Below are 19,174 nucleotides of genomic sequence, written 5' to 3'. Positions count from 1 at the left end.
ACTGCAAGAGATGCTGGGTCATGTAGTCCCAGGGACATGTAGCATTCCCAGGAGCCAGGGAGCCTATCTCAGCAGCACAGAGTGGTGTGTGTGTGTGTGTGAGCATAGTAAAAATTTATGTACTGATTATGGAGTGTGTACATCTGAATGTTTTCATGTCACTAGTCTGATGGAACAAAAGAGTTACTATTGACATTGACATCGAATCCTCTCATGGAGAAAATAGGATTTCAACCACCAGCTATTCAAAGTTTGCCTGTAATATTCCCATGAGTCTCCAGGGTCTCCTAAGTGCTCAGGAATGAGTCTTCTTAAGTTCTTTTGCTTGATATTCTTATGAAAACCCACAGCACGCAAGCCCTCGGGGGAGGCCACTGACCTCTGCTGCTGCTGCTGGTGACCCCCATGAGACAAGGTCCTCTGTCACTGTCCCAGGAGAATCATACCAGTCAAACTACAGCTACTCTTTGTGGCCTGACAGACCCTGTCGGACCCTGCTACTACATTGTGGCACCAAAGCAAGAGCAATGACCCCTCTTCCAGTCACAGTGGTGCCCAGAATCTCCCTTAGACTTTCACGAAAGCTGCTCCTTTGGCTTTCCATCCTAACCCCCTATCCATAAGATAACCAAATGTAATTGATTATCCTGCGCAGTGGGCAGAGCCAGCCAAGGAGAGGTGATTGTGACAGGGACAGAAACTGCCCCTTTCCTTCCTTTTCTCTGCTCTATTAGTATCTCTGGCCCCAGGGAACCACCCCCTACCATGCAGATCAGCTTGTGTAAAAGACATGCACAGGGCTATCAGCCCATAAGTCTGCAATAGCAACCCAGTTGGGCTCACCCAGGATTGCTATGTATATACTAGCTTAAGCAGCATCCCTCCTGAGATTCCAAGAGCATGTGGTCACACAGAACAGTCACCACTATAAAAAGCAACTAAGTGGAGTGGAAGACATTATGCAGTGATATGGTTTGGCTGCGTCCCCATCCAAATCTCATCTTGAACTGTAGCTCCCATAATTCCCACGTGTTGTGAGAGAGACTTGGTGGGAATTAATTGAATCTTGGGCTGGGTCTTTCTTTTGCTGTTCTTGTGAAGTGAGTAAGTCTCATGAGATCTAATGTTTTTATAAAGGGGAGTTTCCCTGCACAGGCTTTCATTCTCTCTTGCCTGCTGCCATGTAAGACGTGCCTTTTGCCTTCCACCATGATTGTGAGGCCTCTCCAGCCACATGGAACTGTGAATCCATTAAACCTCTTTTTCCTTATGAATTGCCCAGTGTCGGGTATGTCTTTATCAGCAGTGTGAAAACGGACTAATATGTGGAGTAAGAAGGCAACACCTAGTGTGTCTGCCAAGTGACAGGGACTTATTGCCATTTAGTTAACAGAACTTTAGGACTCTTTGAGCACAGTGATACTTGGTTACAGCAGGGTAGGCACACATAATAAATCATATGCTATTCATACTTAAAGATGCAGCTTTTAAAATAAATCACCACCAGCCACAGATCGCAGGGAATCTAAGCCACCTACCCCCACCTGTCTGCTTACTCACTGTCCTCCAACTTAGAATGCGTACTTAACTCAGTCACCTAACTAGGTTAACGAGCATTTTTAGTGAACTCAGCTCCTACTAGCTGAGAAAAAGATCATTTTTGAGACTTGCAAAGCTGAAATAAAAAATTTGGGATTTGCCTTTGTACTGATTCAAGTATTTTCAGTAGACTGTAGTTTTAGTTGTTTTGGTAAGAAAGGATGAATGCTATCAGTCATGCTCCTCACCCCTTGGTTTGTTTTGACCTCTGGAGTTGGCAGTCTCTGCATTTAAATTTGATTGGCTAATTTCCAGGTCACTGTTAAAACAAATAAGATAACATTGCAGAGTATTTCTATGGCTTTGGAAATACCATTTCTTTTTTTTTTTTCTTGAGACAGAGTCTCACTCTGTTGCCCAGGCTGGAGTGCAGTGGCATGATCTCGGCTCACTGCAACCTCTGCCTTTTGGGTTCAAGCAATTCTCCTGCCTCAGCCTCCCAAGTAGCTGGGATTACAGGCGCCCATCACCATGCCCAGCGAATTTTTGTATTTTTAAGTAAAGACATGGTTTCGCCATGTTGGCCAGGCTGGTCTTAAACTCCTGACCTCAAGTGATCTGCCTGCCTCCCTTCCAAAGTGCTGGGATTATAGGCATGAGCCACCATGCCCAATCTTGGAGATGTCATTTCTTGATGCCAAAGAATGGGAATAATTTTTTTTCTTTTAATAAAGAGAAGAGTTTAACAGGAATGTGTGTATGAGTTAGTGAGGGTATGCATGTGTGTGGGCGCATGTATGTATGTTACATGAAAGGGCTGTATATGCAAAGCAACTCCCAAACACAGAAGGAGACCAGTAAACAAAGAACAAGGCAAACAAATTCAGTTTGTTGGAATAGGGTGATTTATTTGGGGAACTTAACTGATGGAAGTGTGGTCCTGGGCAGCAATAAGGTAGATCTCTACACTGTTATTCCCCAGATCCAAGACTTCTGTACCACAGGAAAGGTGTCAGTGGTCCAGCAAGATAATCAAAGGCAACCCTCCAGAACAGGCAAGAAGACCCCATGTGTCATAGTCTATAACACCAAGATTGACATATTCTTACACTAGGGACAGTAAATAAAGCAGGAATCAGGAGGCATCCATGGGCCTGGGGTAATCAGAAGTTAACATGGCAGATTGGCATCCAAGATGGAGTCACTTTTGTCTCCACAATGTGCAAGTGTAAGGATGTGCCTCTGATGAGTATGTATGTGAATATATGTGTGCATGTGCAAATGTGTGTATGTCTGGGAGAATGTGTGTAGATATGTGTGTGTGTGTCTGCACACATGTGAAAGTAAGTGTGAACATGTATATTTGTGTGTATATGAGGGCTTATATGTATGTGTACTTTTATGTGTGAATGTCTGCATATGTGTAAGAATATGTGTGTATCTGTCTTAGAGAACTTAAAAACAAGCAAAGAGCTGATTTTTTTTTTTTCCTTATTTGGTCTTGAGGTCTGTCTCAGGAGATTTCCTACAAACTCTAGCCCTGTGCTGATAGGGCTCCAGAGGACTTGGTCACCCCTGCCTTGGAATGACTCCAAATCAAAGGCTTTAGATACCTTTCACATGCCTTTGACTCAGTTTCCTCATTAGATAGTTCTCTCTGGACAAAAGTTGACTTAGAGAGTGAAGAGCAGAACTCAGTGGAGACAGAGAGACTCCAAGTTTAACTATGTGATCTTTCTAGCCTGAGAGAAAAATGGAGAGAGAAGGCAGGACAGTCGTAACCACAGACAGCTAGTTCTCTCCAGCAAGGAGCAGGAACTTAACAAAAAGGGCAAAAGAGAAAATAAATAAGATAAATGCCCAGGGGAATCAGGAAGCCAGACAGAAGAGGCACTGAGAAACTGAGGCCAGTTCCTCTCCCTCATGTGTGAACTATTAACAACAGGGTGACCTCACAGGCACCCTTACCTCCTTCTCCTCCTGTCTTCTCACTTGGCAGGGGGTGGAAAGAGGTGGTTGGGAAGAAGGGTGAGTGAAGTGTGGACGTGAGTAATTCGGGGTTGACCTTGAAGTGTAGGTCCTAGGATTCCCCCAACCAGTGCTGGGATCCACCAGCTGGGTGGACTGCAGTTGTGGTCAAGATTTTTGACTAAATCTCTAAATAGAGGTCAGAATCTGGATGCTTTAACAAGGTAAAGAACAGTTTTTCCTAAAGGCCATGGATTTATGTATCACAGATTTAATTTTTGACGTATTTAAGTGCTACTTGTTCTATTAAATAAGTAACATTTTCTTTAAATCATCTTGCTTTTTTAATCTAAAAAATTTATTTCAAAGGGAAACTTTGTATCAGCAGTTCATGGAAAACCAATATAACTCATCGAAAATAGAATAAAAATAAATATAATGAAAATAAATTATTTTCTTATCTCCTTCATTCTAGAGAAAATAAATTAATGCTATTATATTTTAGCTATACATTATTGCCTGTGAAAGGCACTAAACCTTAAAGCCTACCCTCTTTTTGTTAAAAAGGAGAATTAGGTAAGTTTGGAAAGATGCTGAAGATATCCTAGCACCAAATTGAGACTTTCTCCTTTATTTAAACAGAACTGAGGGAGAGCGAAAAGGAAGTGACTTTGTTACATGTGATTCAATGTTATTTAATTCTATCTCCATGTACCAACTGGGAAAAGTTGACAGAAAGGGAAGACTTGAGATAACAGTAAATGAAAAAAAAAAAAAAAAAGACAAGGAGATCAAAACAATTAGAGAAGCAATGTTTGATCTGGAGAATAAAGTGAGCTAATAAATGCGTAAATGTGTGTCTCTGAAGTAGAAACCCCAAGAAATGGGACAACATTGTATAAATAAAGGAATGAAGGAAATAAAGGAATAAATAAAGCTGGAGACTGAAAAGGCTTCTATGTTTCAGGGAAGGTAATGTAAATATAACATTCACCTTACAGCTATCCTGGCTGCATTGTTGAATTCAAAAGATAAAGGAAAACAAACAAACATCAGGCAACTAGGTAGATAAAGCGGATCAATTCAAGAGAAAGAAAACCTGGCTGACCTCAGTCCTCTTCAAATGACATAGGAATACCAATGAGAAAGAAGCAATAATTACTGAAGAAAACTGTGACTCAAGAATATTACAGTCAACCTGGGCAAGATGGTGGGAAATTTTAAAAAATTATCCAAATGCGGTGGTGTGCATCTCCGTCCCAGCTACTTGGGAGGTGGAGGTGGGAGAATCGCTTGAGCCCAGGAGGTTGAGGCCGTGGTGAGTCACGTTCATGTCACTGGACTCCAGCCTGGGCAACAGAGCAAAACTACGTCTTCAAAAAAAAAAAAAAAAAAAAAAGACTATTACACTCACCTAAGTCATTAGCCACGGAAAAATGTAACAGATAGATATTCTTAAACATCAGTGAATGAGGGAAAAATAGCATCCATAAACTCTTTTTGGTTGGGGAATACCTGAGGTTAAAAGCCATTAACCAAGCGATGAAACCAAATTAACAGAAATCAGGAATTAAGAAGACCTGGTGAAAAATCTCCTGGTAAATATTTTACCATTTAAATACGAAATGAAGACTAAATAACCCTGGGTTTTGTATCAGAACATAACATAAAGATTACAAAACATGTAAACTTGTCAATTTGCTAGTATAAAGGGAGAGCAATAATAGGAAGAATAAAAATATTTCAACTGGGCCAGAGGAGCCACTCCCAAGATGGCTTACTCATAAGGCCGGCCAATTTGGTGATGGCTGTTGTTTGGGAGTTCAGCTGTGACTGTTGGCCAGGGGCCTCAATTCTCCCCCATTCTTGGAATTTTTGTGGAGCTACTTTCTATTAGTTTTTTTTTTTTTTTTGAGACGGAGTTTTGCTCTTGTTACCCAGGTTGGAGGGCAATGGCGCGATCTCGGCTCACCGCAACCTCCGCCTCCTGGGTTCAGGCAATTCTCCTGCCTCAGCCTCCTGAGTAGCTGGGATTACAGGCACGCACCACCATGCCCAGATAATTTTTTTGTATTTTTAGTAGAGACGGGGTTTCACCATGTTGACCAGAATGGTCTCAATCTCTTGACCTCGTGATCCACCCACCTCAGCCTCCCAAAGTGCTGGGATTACAGGCTTGAGCCACCACGCCTGGCTGTATTAGGTTTCCCCCGCTCCCCGCCCCATTGTTATAAAGAAATACGTGTGGCTGGGTAATTTATAAAGAAAAGAGACTTCATTGGCTCATGGTTCTGCAGGAAGTGTGGTGCCAGCATCTGCTTTTGGTGAGGGCCTCAGGAAGCCTATAATCATGGCAGAAGGCAAAGGAAGAGCATGTGTCTCACATGGCAAGAGTGAGAGTAAGAGATGGAGGAGGTACAACATACTTTTCACCTATCTCAAGGACAGCACCAAGCCATTCATGAAGGATCGGCCTCCATGACCCAAACAGCTCCCACCAGGCCCCACCCAACACTGGGGATTACATTTCAACATGAAATTTGAAAAGGACAAACATCCAAACCATATCAGGCTTCCTTGCAGCATGGCGGCTGGCTTTCATGAGGAAGGAAGGAAGTGGAAGCTGCCGGTTTTCTTGAAGCCTAGATGCAGAATTGAAACCACGTCACTTCTACTGTATTCTGTTGGTTAAAGCAATGACAGGCACAGCCTAGATTCAAAGGTCTAGAGAAATAGAGACCACCTCTCAATCGAAGGAGTGGCAACGAATTTGTGAACAACTTTTGCAACTACATCTGTCACTACCTGTTTCTTGTGATAGAATATTTTCAGTGTTACTTCAATTTCTTTTTTATAGTAAGCTCAAAATAATATCAAATTTGATATTTGCCAAAAATAAAAGAGTATTTTTCAATTTTAAAAAAATTAGCTCCATCCATCTATCCACCTTTGCATCTGAATATATGCATAAGGAGACATCTAGAATGACATTTAACTAATATTAATTGTGGTTTCTTCTAGATAATAGTATTTAAGATTTTTTTCAAAAAACTTGCTTTGTGTACTCTTCTATTTTATGTGAATTTATTTGTATCGTTTTAATAAAACTAATACAGTTATTATTTTATTAAAACCTAGAAGAAAGAAAGTTGTTTGAACCCTAAATTTTCTCCTAGTCACATAGGCAACACTCATAATGTCAGTGGGTTGAAAGTGGCCTTGGGAACCACAAGTGCCACTTACTGTGTGGAGGAAGAAAGTGAGGTCCGGAGAGGGACTTGCTCAAGCTCACATCTAGTCTCATTCAGTCCCACAGGAAGAAGAGACATCAATTACCTGGTCAATGCCTTGTTGTTGGGGAAACACTCAGGGAGCTGTGTGATTGGCTGATCAAGAGACAGTGAGTTGTGTGTCACAACTTCTTCCAAAATATGAAGGAGGGAATTGGCTTGGATTTATCCAATATGAATCTGTGCATTTGGATGTAACATGTGGAGCCATATATGTGGAGAGAAAATTCAGTTACCAGCTTGATTTTTGGGCACCTTAGCAGAAGCTTAGATTTCTCCTGGTCCTTGGAATTTAAATTCCTTTTCTGATTATCTTTCTTATGCAGGACCTGTCCAGAGGGGTGGTCTAGTCTATCTGTGGCCTAAAACCTCTGTGACACATGGATATTCCCGGTGAAGTATTTAAATGCAAGATTATAAAATTAACACCAAGACAAAAGTATGCCAAATTATAGGGTCTTTATTGCCGGCAACCACAGAGGACTCATGTCTCTCCAACCTGTGGCCCCGTAAGGAGGGTGACAAGACCTTTTTATGCCCACCTCTGGGGTGAGGGTATGGGGCGGGGGTGGGGGTGAAGGGATTCAGACATTCTGAGGGCCAGGGGATTCCATAAATCACCTCCCGGGCAGAGAGGAGGGTGCGGGTCTCCGGACATTCCAAGGGCTAGGGGACTTGTCACTTCGATTGTTACCTAAATGGTTTACAGAAGTCAAGATAAGCATTAGTTTACACATCGTCTGGGCAGAGGTGGGATCCGCAGATTTTAGTTACTTATTACAAGTCACAGGGGCCAGGATGGAGTTAGCTTGGGCTGCTTATTCTGGTCATTACCAGTAAGCAAAGTCCAGCAATTCTGGCAGTTACTGATAAGAATAGGTAAGCAGCTTTACATAGTGGGCATTTTGCAGAGCAAGCTAGCAGTTTTATTTACAGAAGCCAAGGCCAGCAGTTATTGTGAGGAGAATGGGGCAGCCGTTACAACTTACTTTTTAAAAACAGCTTTGTCTTTTATAAAATAGTGTTGCTCAGGCTCTAACTCTAGGCCAGCTATAGCACACCAGTGTAAGGATTTAAAACTCCTTTGAAAATGGAAGGTTCTGAGGTGGAAGGTCTGGCTTTCCAGACAAAGGGAAACTATATTTCAGAGGAATGACTTATGCAGAGCAGAATCTATTTCAGATTAGGCTCCATGTTGCAAATTGCCACTGCTCCTCTCCCATCACCGAATAAATCACTGTTTGGTTTTGTGGGTAATTTCTGGGGCACAAACAGAATGGCTGGGGCTCCTGCTGTCACTGGGGAGCTGGTTATAGGGGTGGTCACAAGATGGACTCTCACTGCCTCTCTCACTTGGTGCAGCTCCCAGGAGACTATTACTTGACTAGAGGACTTGGTCTTCCAGGACTGGGGCAGCTTGCCCTTGCCTTTGTGATCCAGCTTCCAATGCCATGTGTGTGGTCTTGGCCGGCTCTGCTCCTCACCGAGGGGCATGATGTGGAATTCATTTTCACTAAATCTTCCCTGACGTTTTGCTGAAGTTACTATTTCCCAGCGTTCAGCTGCCCTCTGATGACCTTGATGGGAAAGGAGCCAGCTTCCAGCAAATCTCTTTTTTGAGGAGAGAGAAACATGTCCAGGAAGCCGGCAGTAAACAAAGACCCAGTGCAGTGAGTGTGGCAAGGATGGAAACCTGCTGTTTTGGCCAGTTGCATCAGGAAAAAACAAAACATCCAGGAATCTATCTGGTCTGATTTGCTTTGCCGTTTCTTTAAGAGGACATTTCCCTGAGAGGCTAATTCTCTTGTTTTCATTCTTGCTTTCTCTGCTGCCGCAAGAGGGCTGGAGAGGTTTGTGTCTGTGATCCTCCAAACCCTTCCTGTCTCTGGTCAGGAACAACAGAGAGTGCTTCAGGAATTAATGCACTGTCTTTCGAAAAGTCATGTCTCACTCAGAACATTTTTGAGAAGGACGACAAGGAAATGGGATTAGGAGGGTTTTGTACAGTTCAGGAAACAAGCCATCCTTTTAACAACCAACATCCCCAGCACCTTAATTGAGCACACTCCATGTACCGGGTATTGTGTTCAGCTCAGGGCAACGGCACAGAACGGGGCAAGGAGGCCTGAAGGGCTTCCTGCATTTGGCAAATCATAAGTAGTTCTGAATAGCTAGAGTGAGGGATGCATAGGATTTCTCACTGTTTTCAGAGATGAAAAAGAAAACATCTCACAGAGTTCTCATTTTAATGAAAAGGATGGTAAAGAAACAACCATTATGCTCAATGCTTTAATGAAAGGATGTGTGTCATGGGGCTCTGGGAGCTGAAAAGAAAGACGGAAGGAGTTAAAACAGCCAGGGGTTATTGAGGAAGATGGAGGTTGGAGGGGAGGTCAAGGAGGAGGGTTCACAGCACAGGAGACGCTTGGGCTGAGTGTTGAAGGGTAAGCAGGTTTTTCTCAAGTCCAAAATGGATAAGACGGAACACTGGACAGTGAAAACAGGATATACAAATGCTTAAAGGCCTGAGGCCATGTATTTCGGTAGAGAAATTACAAATGAAATGGTTCTGAACAGCCAGCATACAGAATATGGAACAGTTGGAGTCCAGGGAGACCAAGAGGAGGCTGGCTGACACCTTCTGCCTTGGGCTTCTAGGAGATTGGATTGGCCAGGATTCATGGCCACTCCAAGCACTGACATCTCAGCTCCAGATACTTATATACTTAGGATAACCTAGAGGAGATGCTGACTGCCCTTTCAACATTTTGAAGGGTAGAGGCTCTTCTGAAAATCTAATGAAGCCACAGACTGCTTCCCAGATCACATTCACATCAGCCAATTTCAGAGAGATTGCAGACCTCTCTGAAGCACATGCCCCAGATTAAGACCACTCTTAAGATAGGATCCGATAGCTTTACAAGCAAACCAAGCATCATCTCCAGGGAGTGCAGACAGGTCTGTCCCGACACCATCCCTTGCTTGCAATTGCCCTTCTAACCTCCTATTTTCTTAGATTCAGCCACCCAAGAAATGCAGCCCCGAAGAGCACCACTTCTCTCAGGGCCTCTCATGCTGCTGCTTCTTTGCCTCTTCATTCAGTTTTCTGAGTGGCAGAAGTGTACATTAGGTCATCTGAAATGATTTCATTTGTGCACAGCAAGTGACGGGCAGGAAATCACTGAGCCCGTGGCAGCAGCCCAGCGCAAGTGGCCGGCACAGCAGATCGATGCAGAAGAGCGGGGTGGAATTGACCTCCCTTCCTGGACTAAGGCGGCTTCACTGGAAGGAGTTTTAATTACAACTCTGAAGTGTTTTTGTCATATAAAGCCCATCAGGGATAAAATATTAAAAGGGCACATACTCTTTTCCAGGAGAATGAGTTTTTCTGCCAGTGTATTTTATTGGAACAATAATCCTGACGAAATCGGAGTAACGCCGAGCCCCTGCCAGGGAGAGCTGATGAAAGCAAAGGCATCTTCTCGTGAAAATACCTACCGTTTATCCAGCCCTGACTCTGCGCCAGCCTCATTCTACATTCATTGGTTTATTTGATTCTCTTGCTGAGCCCTCAGGACCCATCTGACACATGGGGAAACTGAGGCTCAGCGAGATGTAAGGGTCACATCCAGTAAGGGCAAGGATGGAATTTAAACTAAGGCCACTGGATTATAAAGCATATCATCTTTTTCTTTTTAATTGTCTTTTAAATTCAGTCTTTTTTTTTGCAAAGTAACAAATACACATAGCCCAGAAGATGGAAAACTATAACCAGGTTCATAACGAAACCCTGGTGCCTCAGCCCCTTTCTCCCTGGGTTCTCTAGAAAAGCAGAACCAAGTGCGGGGGGGGGGAGGGGGCGGCGGTGGTGGCGTGTGTATACGGAAGGCAAGGGACAGAGAGGGGTTTATTTTGAGGAACTGGCTAATGCAATTATGGATGTTGGCAAGTCCACAGTCTGCAGGGCAGGCGGGCAGGCCGGAGACCCAGGAAAGAGCCAGTGTTGCAGCTCAAAACCAGAGGCCTTCTGTTGGCAGAATTCCTTCTTGCTTCGGGGAGGTCAGTCTTTGCTCTCTGAGGCGTTCAAGAGCTTGGATGGGTCCCTCCCACATTATAGAAAGCAATCTGCTTTACTCCAAGTTCACCAGTTTAAATGTCAATCTCATTTTAAAAACACCCTCACAAAAACATCCAGAATAATGTTTGATCAGATATCTGGGCAACGTGGCCCAGCCAAGTTGCTGCATAAACTAACCAACACATCCACTTTCAACTCCACTAAGTGTTTAATCTAGTACTTACTTCCACTTCCACATTTTTTAAAGAACATACTTTTATTGTTGTTGGTTTTTTCCTGTTTTAAGTGTTAGCTATTGACTTTTTATGACACTTGCAAAGTTAGCTTTTTCATGCTCCTTCTCATAAGTACTGTCTCTGCACCATCTTCTCAACACTGTTAAATCATCCTTTAAACAAATTTCAGAGTTCACATTATTATGACTGCTGAATCACATGGTGTACTTCAATTATATTTCCTTTCTCATTCATATTGTTGTTCCTTTTGGGAATTAAAAGTTATCCCATGTTTCGTTTGCTTAGTTTACTGCTTAGTGGCTGCTACTGATTAATCCCCAAACTCTGAGAGCACTGAAAGATGTCTCAGTACACTGACCTGTCTTGGGTATTCTGTCTGTTCCTCCGGCCTGTTCTTTTCTTTCTCCTTCCTCCCCACTGAGCCCTGTTGCTCAGATCTGGATTGGCTTTTCCCTAGGCCTGCAAAGGTGCAATTCCCAATATCCCAGGACCATATCCTGGGAATTCAATTGCCTCTCTCACTTTCCTTCTTTTCTTTTCTTTCTTTCCTTTCCTTTCTTTCTTTCTTTCTTTCTTTTTCTTTCTTTCTTTCCTTCTCTTTTTTCCTTCCTGTCTTTCTTTCTCTTTCTTTTTCGCTTTTCTTTTTCTTTCTTTCTTTCTTTTGTTCTTTTTCTTTCTTTCTTTCTCTCTCTTTCCCTCCCTCCCTCCGTCCCTCCCTCCCTCCCTCCTTCCTTCCTTCCTTCCTTCCTCTTTCTTTCTCTTTTTGAATTTCTTCACTACTATGATTTTAAAAGCACCTATTATGTTTCCCAGCACAGTGGGAGAAGCAGGGATCCTAAGGGATCCTAAATTAAAACATCGTTTTGGCCTTCCAAAAATTTAGGACCTGCTAGTATAAAAGTCAAAGGATGCTGTGAATCAGAAACTTGGTGAGTGGGCAACAGCCAAGCAGATGAACATAGCCAAATCCAGCAGACATAGAGAGCCCCAGGAATCACAGAAGGGGATTAGGAGCATACAGAAGGAAGTGGGAATTTGGGACAGCCACCAGGGCAGCGAGTGCTGAATGTTCCAGCGAGTCAGGAGGCGGCCTGGAGTCCAGGCCGTTCGCACTGATCTTGGGCCTGCCCGGCCCTTTCATGCCTCTGTGCGATGGTCCATGCTGTGCCTTCAACATCAAATGGCCCCAGGGCCTCCTCTGTGTCTGGCAAGCTTTCCTTCCTCCTTGACATTTCCTAGAGATTGAGCTGCAGGGCCGCATTCTTTGCAGGTCTGGCTGCTCCTAGCTCTATCCCCTCCACCTCTGTTCTGTTATCACTGGGTTGATTGCCTCCTTTCTGTGTGTTCATCCCCTACTATTTGAATCCCATGTTTTCTTCTTTTGTACTTTGGCGGAACACATCTTCTAGTAGTTTCCTGAGAAAGACTGGCTACAAGTGAATTTTTTTGGCCTTGCATGTCTGAAAATGTCTTTCTTCTGCCCTCACACGTCATTGATAGAATGAAGATGGAATCTACACTGGAATAGGCACAGAATTCTATGTTGAAAATAATTTGCCTTCAGAATTTTGAGGGCTTTGTTCTATTACTTTCTGGCTTCCACTGTTGTTGTTGAGATGACTGTTACCATTCTGATTCCTGATCAGCTTCAGAAGTTTGTATTTGATCTTTTAAAATTTCCCCTCTGGAAACTTTTAGGATCTTTTCTTTATCCTTAGTGTGCTGAAATTTTACAATTATGAGCCTTGGTGTGTAGGTTTTTGTTTTTCATTCACTAGACACTTTTCAGAGGTCCTTACCTTTCTGTTTTGTAAAATTTTTCTTGTATTGTTTCCTCAGTGATTTCTCCTCCTCAATTTTCTTTTCTTTCTTTTTCTGGAATGTCTACTATTTAAATGTTGATTTTCTTTGTTGGATTCTCTAGTTGTCTTATCTTTCCTTTTTCTACTTATTTTTAATTCAACTTTCTAGGAAATTTCCTGTTTAATCTTCCAAGCTTCCTATTGAGTTTTAAATTTTTTGTTACATTTTTAACTTCTGAGAACTCCTCATTATTTTCTGCATGTTTATTTTTTAGAGTCTCTTATTCTCAAATTCATGGATGCAATCATCTTGCCCTACTCTAAGGATGACATTTACAGATTTCCAAATGTTTTCTTGTTTCCTGTACTGTCTCTCCTTCCTCTGAGTTTCTTTTATCTACTGGTCTGTTGTGATCTCTTTCACATTCTGGGTACTCTCCAAATGTCTGCTAATCTTTGATTGTCCATTTTTAAGACGTGAAGGCATTATCAGTGTTGTAAGTCACTAAAAAGCTGATGCAAAGCTCTGTGTGCATGTTAGGGGCTTATTGTCCCGTGACAGTAAACCATGGTGATCAGATGGCAACCAGGCTGTTTTGTTGGAGAGCTCCCAAAGCAGCATCTTTAGACATTTCTCTTGAGCTGGTCAGTTTCCCTGGTGAAGGGTCTTTGAGGAACATAAAGTTGGCTTCTGGTATTCTGGAGCATAGCAGGGTAAGGGGGTTGGGGTTCTAAGCATTCACGCAATCCCTGCTTTCATTAGGGAGGCCAATAATCATCCTCAGTTGGACCCAGTCTCACCAAGTTCCTCAAGGAGCCTGACTGGTTTACTTCTCCAGAGAGCAAATCACTGGTCCTGCTAAGTATAGGGAAAAAAGGAGCCAGACAAAAAAAAAAAAAAAAAGAAAGATTGAGTGGGTAAAGAGTCTGAATGGGCAAGGCAAGAGGAGGGATAGATGGGTCTCATCGTTTCTTTCAGTCTTTTGATCACTTATCTTTTTTCCAGCCCCAATATGTACTTCTGTTTTTTGAGGCACATAGCATCGTCAATTCCTGAACCTTTCCAGAGATCTGAAGTATAGAGAGGCTTGCTTCCTCTTGACGGCCTCCTTTTCTTTTTGGTTTTGTTACAAATTATCTTCAGTTGTCTGCTTCTCAGCTTCCAAATTTTTGTAGACATTCTGCTGAATTGTTTTTTTAAATACTATACTATCATCTTAGTGGACTTTTGGTAGGAAACAGATAAAGGCATGTGTCTAGCCAGAAGCTCCCCAGAGCAGTCACTGTTAATTCCTGGGCTTAGAAGAGACTGATGGGAAAAGCCTCCCGACTGTGGATCTTGAGTCATTGTATCCCAGGCTAGCCACTGCTGCTTTGGTTCATAGCACACACGAGGAATCTATACAAATGGACCTTTAAGTAATGCTCTTTATGGCTGTCTCCCTGGAGAACTTCAAGAAGTCAGGCATTATGCACCAGGTAAGCATCCTTAGTAGGATAGCAGTCATTTGGCCAAGTTGGATGTAAAGTAAATCCCTTCCTTCATTATTCTGTTGCCAGCTTCTTCATTTACCAAACATACGGACAAATAGTTAAAGTGGCCAGTAGACTATGAACAGCCAGCAGTCAGCCTCCTAGGGCTTCTTGGTGACTTCAGAACCACCCAGTGGTTTGGTTGCTGGGGAAATTCAGGTTTTGGTTTGGCTAAGTACGGCTTTATCTCTGATAAAGTGAAATCATCCTGAAATGCCTGTGTAAAGACTGCTCTCTACTTTACCACTTGTCATCTGAAACACGTCACTTTTAAGGCCCGGATGAAATGCCAGTTCTTCTGTACCTCTTCTAGTCCTCCTCTCCATGTTCTCAGGGTGCTTGCGATGGGACTCTGGAATTACCGTCTCTAAGAATTGCATTCACTTGTTTAACAATTGCCCTCTGTTGTTGGACAGGGAGCTCACTGAGGCCAGCAACTCTGTCTCCCTCTACTCCAGTGCCCAGCAGGGTGACTGACACATACATGGGAGCAGCCCAGGTGTATTTATTGACTGACTGAGTGAAGAGTCTTCCATTAGTAGAACTATGTATCCTTTTGCCAGGATGGTAAACGGACATCCCAGTGATGAGTTTCTAGCAAGCTACTTTTGGCTTCACATTGTAATCTCTAGAGACAACCCAAGGCTTTCCTTGACAGTACCCCTTCTCCTAAGCCCCCTGCAGGAGAAGGGGCTCAAGTGTGAGTCAAGAACAAAGTAGAATGACAATACAGAGTTAGCCTCTGCCTTGGGGATGCACTTCTGGAGGAAGGATAGGAGACTGGGATCCACACTCTTGGCTCTCCCCTTGGATCCTGCTGCGTCTTTGGGGTGGCTACTGGAGTAATGCAAAGGGCCCATGGCATCTGGTTTTCCTTATCCTGGTCCCTGCTGTGGTCAGCAGGGTTAGACTGTGCCCTGCAAACATTCTGTGCAGGTTTTAACCCCACGGAGGTCATCAGCCCCGTGTATCTACTCCAGCTGGAAAATTTCTTTATTTCAAGGCATCAAGTACTGGGAAGTGAATGATTCTCCTAGTTTAACATTTGGGTTAAATACAGGCCGTGTTCTCACAGGGGCCCTGCAGACTGTGTTTCTCAGCAATTATGACAAAAGACTGCTGCGGGTAAGGATTAACAAAGAATGTCTTCAAATAATAATCAAGTAAAACAAATAGATACATTCCAGATAAAATTCCATAATCATGGAATACCATGTAGTAATGGAAAGGAACGGCCACTGGTATATGCAAAAAGATCATGTGGAGTGAAAGGAGCCAGATACAAAAGATTGTGTGGTGTATGATTCCGTTTATATGAAAGTCATGGAAAAGACAAGTCTATGGAGATGGAAGGCAGATTGGTGCCTGCCTGGGGCTAGAGTGGGAGTGGAAATTGACACGGACACAGCGTTTCTGTCTGGAGTAATGGAACTCTTCTACACTGGATCGTGGTCATGGTTGCAGTATTCTATAAATTAACTAAAAGTCATCAAAATGTGCATTTATATTGGGGAATTGTATGGTATGTAAATTATACGTCTATGAAGCTGCCGTAAGTATGGAAAAAAAAAGAAGCCAGACCCACCCCCGCCACACACACACAAAAGACTGAAACACACTTCCTTCAACTTAGGAAATGGATGGAAAAGAATTGCTAGGGTTCTACAGCTCTCTATTGATGTCGATTTTTAGGCATGCATCAACCTTAAAGTTTTTTTCCTCTTAATTTAACAACTTTGTCTTCTTGTCCTTGAAGGGACGGAAATGGCACAGAATCCCCCTACTGCTAAAGACAGTGAAACCAGAAAGCTAGGCGCGAGGAATATATTTGGCTCCCCTGAGCTGCCTCCCCCGCATGTAACCTCTTTAGCTTGCCTGGCCCAGCAGCTTCTTCATCTCCTCCTTTAGCTATTGCTTTGGTCATCCAAGCAGAGAGCACAAAGGTACACAGTACAGTTCCAGCCTCGTCAAGGCCCCGTGTGCTTCCTTGCAAGACAGTCCTGAAGAGGCAGCTCGCAACAAAGACATGAGGACCCAGGTTGGACGCCGGCCCTCCCGAGGCAAGCAGCTTTGCCGGCAGGTCAAGGGCCTAGGTCTGTTTCTGCTGCCACCAGCCTCATGGTACTGGCCCTAAGGAACTGAAAAAGCATGTGGATTTTATGGGCTTACGGATTTTTGAAATGTTATAAATGTTGATTTATTATCTCCTCTGCATGTACAGAATGGCCTTCTAAAAACTTTATGCATATATTTACATGGGAATTTCCAACTAAAGAATGTACCGTAATAGAAAGAAATGTGTTGCCAATGTTATCGGTTCATTTCAAAGCGATAAGTAAATATTTATGATTTATCTTGAAATGTGACAGAATCATGACACAGTAATTAATTTTACTGCAGGCTGCATTCACAATGGCTTTGGCAATCTATGAGTAGGTGTGTAAAATGTTTATAGGGCTTTCAAAAATAAGCCCAAGGCTTACATGAAACCTTAATCAGACAACCGAGGAGGAATACAATTGCAATTCTAATTTTGCTGATAGAATTTCTGTGGGAAACAAGGAGTTTCAGAGATTGATATTCATGGCAGAGAATCAGCACACATCATGTATTTTATATACTGTAAAACGATTCGGAAACTTCAAATACACTTACTTTTTAAGAAATGCATGCTTTGAACAATGGTTATAAAGGAAGGTCTAAATTTAGAAAATTGGCTTTGGTTTAGGGCAAAGGCAGAGAGGAACAGATATTTCAGAACTCTGCAAGAGGCTAAAGGGTAGTGTTCTCGTCTGAGGCCTTCATTTTGGGGTGCTTCTTTCTCTCATCTCCACATTTAATCAGTCAACACATCCTGCATTTTCTATCTTAAAAACATATTTAGACTCTGACTATGTCTCGCCACCTCCACTGTAACCACATGGTCTACCCCATCATCTCTCACCTGGGTTATTGTGAAAGCCCCTGGCCTGGCCTCCCTGTGTCCAGGCATCCTCCCTTCCCCACGGAGACCGGCATGATCCCTGTGAGGTCACGAGTGAGTCCACACCACTTCTCTATTTCCACTGGCTCCCAGTCCCATTCAGACTCCAAGCCAAATGCATCAAATACGTATGGAGCCTACAGGCCTGACAGGACTGTATTAGGGATTCCCTAGAGGGACAGAACTAATAGAATATATATATATATAAACACACACACACATACATAAAGGGGAGTTTATTAAGTATTGACTTACATGATCACAAGTTCCCACAATAGGCTGTCTGCAAGCTTGAGGAGCAAGGAGAGCCAGTCCGACTCTCAAAACTGAAGAACTTGGACTCTGATGTTTGAGGGCAGAAAGCATCCAGCACAAGAGAAAAATGTAGGCTGGGAGGCCAGGCCAGTCTCTCCTTTTCATGTTTTTCTGCCTGCTTTATATTCGCTGGCAGCTGGTTAGATGGTGCCAGCCAGATTGAGGGTGGGTCTGCCTTCCCCAACCCACTGACTCAAGTGTTCATCCACTTTGGCAACACCCTCACACCCTTACAGACACACCCAGGATCAATACTTTGCATCCTTCAATCTAATTAAGTTGACACTTGGTATTCACCATCACAAATCCACCTCTTGTCAACCTGAACCCATACACATCTCCCGAGATCATACATAATCTTCAAATAAAGACAATAAATAAGGTAATAATTATGCCTAACACAGTACAACTATCCTTTGTGCAGCCAGAATGTGCCAATCCAAAACCCAAATACTATTACATGAAGTTAACAATACTTAAATGCTGACATGAAGTCAATACATTTTATGTCATATGATAAAGAAAAAAAAGGAAATAAAATGAAGATATTTTCTTGGTACAAGTGTATACATGCACAAACATGTTTTTGACAAAAGAAGGAGGAAATACTTATGACAATTACAGTCCTTATTTCTGCAGCTGGTCATGTGGTCATAGCTGGAACTGATGGCTTCCTTCTTTCATATGATAAAGAAAAAAAGGAAATAAAATGAAGATATTTTCTTGGTACAAGTGTATACATGCACAAACATGCTTTTGACAAAAGAAGGAGGGAATACTTATGACAATTACAGTCCTTATTTCTGCAGCTGGTCATGTGGTCATAGTTGGAACTGATGGCTTCCTTCTTTCATATGATAAAGAAAAAAAGGAAATAAAATGAAGATATTTTCTTGGTACAAGTGTATACATGCACAAACATGTTTTTGACAAAAGAAGGAGGAAATACTTATGACAATTACAGTCCTTATTTCTGCAGCTGGTCATGTGGTCATAGCTGGAACTGATGGCATCCTTCTATCCATTCTGTTTTCCCTTTGCCTTCAGCAAGCACCTCAGCAGGGCGTGCTTTTTTTTTTTTTCCTGATGGAGTGACTCAAACCTTCATTCCTGAGGGGTCTGGTCCACTTGTAGTCCTGCCTGGACTGGGTTGTTTTAGTTTCCCATTGACCTTAGTCACAGGGCATGGGATGCCAACGGGATCTCCTACACTCCATGCATACTCTTCCTTACCTCTGTTATAGAATAGTAGACTGATTTCATCTTATAGTCTGGGTCAATCATCCCAGCCAACACTGTAGCTCCCTTCTTAGCCTATTGACTTAAAGGTAGGAGGATCCCAAAACGTTCAGGTGGCAATCTTAACTTCCAGTTTAATGGAATCATTATTGTGTCTCCTGGTGGCAGCATTCCTCCCTGTGGAACTAAGG

The 19,174-nt window shown here is 42.8% G+C and overlaps 1 long non-coding RNA gene and 1 pseudogene across 1 annotated transcript in view; one reads left to right on the top strand and one right to left on the bottom strand.

The window, feature by feature from the left end:
- The window catches only part of LOC144577078 (uncharacterized), a 41,947-nt gene extending 31,280 nt beyond the window's left edge, over positions 1-10,667 (top strand). Inside the window, exons 4-5 of the long non-coding RNA XR_013520350.1 lie at positions 6,816-6,907; positions 9,958-10,667. This is a non-coding gene — a long non-coding RNA (uncharacterized LOC144577078). The remainder of the gene's footprint in view (positions 1-6,815; positions 6,908-9,957) is intronic.
- An 8,035-nt stretch (positions 10,668-18,702) lies between these two features.
- LOC144577210 (putative inactive deoxyuridine 5'-triphosphate nucleotidohydrolase-like protein FLJ16323) lies at positions 18,703-19,169 on the bottom strand (annotated as a pseudogene).
- Positions 19,170-19,174: the final 5 nt, after the last annotated feature.

Source organism: Callithrix jacchus, chromosome 7, assembly GCF_049354715.1.
Source record: "Callithrix jacchus isolate 240 chromosome 7, calJac240_pri, whole genome shotgun sequence".
Taxonomy (NCBI): Eukaryota; Metazoa; Chordata; class Mammalia; order Primates; family Cebidae; genus Callithrix; species Callithrix jacchus.
This window is presented reverse-complemented; position numbering and strand designations above follow the sequence as displayed.